General features: G+C 47.8%; 1 pseudogene; it reads left to right on the top strand.

The window, feature by feature from the left end:
* Positions 1-930: 930 nt before the first annotated feature.
* LOC137095631 (MORC family CW-type zinc finger protein 1 pseudogene) lies at positions 931-2,954 on the top strand (annotated as a pseudogene).
* Positions 2,955-3,515: the final 561 nt, after the last annotated feature.

Genomic DNA, 3,515 nt, shown 5'->3' with positions numbered 1-3,515 from the left:
GCCCACCTTTCCTCCAACCCCTCCCAGGGAGAGCAATCCCCCTAGAATTACCTATTGGACAGTTTTGTATGCAAACCAGCTGTCCTCCAGTATGACCACCCCCACCAACACCATCACCACCACCTCCTCCCAGGGGGCATCAATGCACACACCCCGGGAGTGACTGCTTGCCGGCAGTGTGAAGGATCAGCACCCCAATCTGCCCACCTTCTCCAACCCCTCCCGGGGGGCATCGATCCTCACACCCCGGGAGTGAATGCTTGCCTGCAGAGAGAAGGCCAGCGGCCCATTCTGCTGACCTTTTCCAACCCCTCCCGGGGGGCATCAGTCCTCACCTTCCGGGTGTGACTGCTTGCCTGCAGAGTGAGGGCCAGCACCCCATTCTGCCCACCTTCTCCAACCCCTCCTGAGAGGCATCGATCCTCACCCCCTCCCCTCCTGGGAATGACTGCTTGCCTGCAGAGTCAAGGCCACCGCCCAATTACACCCACCTTCTCCAACCGTCTCCCGGGGACATCGATCCATGCCCCCCGGGAGGGACTGCTTGCCTGCAGTGTAGGCCAGCGCTCCATTCTGCCCACCTCCAACCCCTCCCGGGGGCATCGGTCCCCCCAGGAGCGATGTTTGGACAGGTTTGGGTGCATACTGGCTGTCCTCCAGTGTGACCACCTCCACGACCATCACCTCCTCCAGCCAGCAATCCTCCACTATCACCTCCTCCAGGAGGAAGCACTTTCCTCCAGGAATGACCATTTGCCTGCTATGTGGATTCCAGCTCTCCTCCCCAAACTTACTTCCACTATACTCCAGGGGGAACAATAAATCCCTCCTCTTACTGGGTGTGTCAGCCTGCTGGCTGCATGTCAGCCATCCATCCTCCCCCACCACCACCTCCAACACACCTCCTGGGGGTAACATTCCCACCCAGGAATGACTGTTCGTCTGCTCTGTGAATGCCTGCGGTCTTCCCCAGTCACCTCCTGTAGCCACATAAATGGTGACTTGTCCATTATTTGATCTGTACTGGGTTTTGGATTTCAATTTTAATGGATGCGACTTACTCAATTTTTTGATTTAACAAAAAGAAGGACTTCTGTTGTTCTCTTGATGGTAGCATCGTATGCTGCTTTAATAAGGCCACCATGATTCCCCCTCTGGGGGGAGAAGGGTGGGGTATGAAACCAATTTGAAAGGGAGTAAAGAAATCTTCAGTTAATGAAGTGGACTCCAATGGCCCAATGCCTTGAGATACTGTCCCTGCAGCCGCATGGTAGAGTCACGTTTGTAAGGACCAGGAAGTACCAGTCACCAAATTGTGGGCATAGGGCAGACAAACAACCACCCCTTCAACTGATAAGGAAAGGATGGTTTACAAAGGGGAAATGCATCCGAGACGACCATATACATTACAATTACCCTGGCCGTATTCACACCCAGTGGCCGTATTCACACCCAGTAGAAACTTACATATTTCTACAAGACAGCCACACTCCTGTATATATACACGTAGATGGGGAAGTCTGTGTAAAGACCTCATTTTGTAACAAAAACAAAGCGTGACACCCTTGGTCATATTCTGAACGTGAGTAGAAATTGTGCTGACTGTGTGGTCAGCTATTTATGTAGCACCACCATTTGTCAACATGCAGCTTCCTGTGATTCTTTCCCCAAAGGGAGAGTACCACATTAATATGGTTGAAGTCCCATTGGAGAGTTCCTCTGTGGCCATTGAGAATGACCGTTTCACCCCTTCCGGGCAATGTCAACTTTCTCAGGGATGACAACACTGTGGTTGCTGAGAATACTCTTTTCAATTTTAAACCTTGTACTTCACAGATCTGTCATAATGACCCAAATTGCTTCTTAATTGCTTCATTGGTTGTTCTAATGTCAAACATTTGTATTGGAACTGATGCTGTGTTTCTGATGTTGCACTGTATGATGCTGTCAGGCCGCCCTCTGTCCGCCTTGGGGGGGAGGGGATGGTGGGGGTATGAATTAAGGAAATAAATAAATAAATAAATAAATAAATAAATAAATTCAGAAATTCTGTCTCCAACGGACCATTTCCTGAAGGCCTGGTGGACACCACTACTGGAGGACAGCTGAGAAGCACACAAAGCTATCCAACCATCACTCCTGCCATTCCCCCCAGGACTGATAGATGACGAGGACATGCTGATCACTGGAGCTACCGAGAACCTTCTGGAACAATGGTCTCTGAGAGCTTATACAGCTATATTGTACTTTGTCCCACGGATGAGGATATTCATTCAAGCCAAGAAAGTAGAAACTAAGCACTTGCCTTATTGCTTTTACAGACCCAGGATGTATCAATATATGTCATCTACCTTCAAGCAAATTTCTGTAAATGAATTAGAGAAGACAAAAATGGAAGTAAATACTGCTGAAGAGGCTGTGAAGGAAGCGAAGTGCACTCTAAAATATTCACAAGACTCTCCCTTCCATGAAGACAGTGAGTTCAAATTACAGCATGCTCAGGTGAATGAGAAGAGAATGAGAGAGAAACTGGAAGACAAATGAAGAAACTTGAGAAGACCAAAAAAACTGATTTTAATATTTAGAATCAACATTCAGAACAGAAGTGAAGATGGCATGATTATCTACAGCAATAATCATTTGATCAGGTTGTTTGAGAAAGTGGGACACCAGAAAAATATAGAATCATATTTAGGAGCTGAAGCAATGGGGACTGTGGACGTGCCATATATGTTATGGAGCCAGCACACAACAAGCAGGCCTTTGCCAATGTTAAAGAATAAAACCATTTGCTGAAAGCCATGGGAAACTATCTTGTCCAGGACTGGAAAGACATGGGAATAAGTAAAAAAGGAGAGACCTTGTTCTGGGCTGACTTTGGATATCTGACTGACAAGTGGTGTGAAAGACCTTCTAACAAATTCAATACAAAAGAAGACAGTGGAAATTCTTGATATTGTTCAGTGTGATATTTGCCTTAAATTGAGACTTCTTTCCCATGACACTGATAACAGTCATGAAGGACAACATGACATCTGGAATTGTGCAAAAAGTCCTAACTTGCTTGAGGTTCCCTAGTCCCACCCCCCACCCCCTTTTTTGGGCTTCGGAGGGAGTAGGAGCAATTTTAGGTCAGTCCACACAGAGAAGTCTTCCTTACAGGACTTAAACCAAGGCCTCCTGTAAAACGCTTCATTATTTACAGCTTGGTTGGGAGAAAAGACCCCATAGCTTGGACGGGGAGAGAAGGCCCCATAGCTTGGCCAGGAATATACAGATTCAGCCTCACAGCTCTCTTGCTAGGGATCCAGTCCCACAGCACTTCAGCCATCCATCACTGGGAAGTGGACATCTTCCTCCTCCTGGAAGTTCTGTAAAGTCTCTGTTCGGTAAGGGCCCTTCTCGGCAACCATAAAGCAGATTGGACCAGGTGTAGGGGTCCCACGGCAACAGAAGAGAAATCATATTGCCCAGGTAGAGGTCGGGGATTTTCCCAACAGTGAAGGAACAGTTGC

This window comes from Anolis sagrei, chromosome Y, assembly GCF_037176765.1.
Source record: "Anolis sagrei isolate rAnoSag1 chromosome Y, rAnoSag1.mat, whole genome shotgun sequence".
In the NCBI taxonomy this organism is placed as follows: Eukaryota; Metazoa; Chordata; class Lepidosauria; order Squamata; family Dactyloidae; genus Anolis; species Anolis sagrei.
This window is presented reverse-complemented; position numbering and strand designations above follow the sequence as displayed.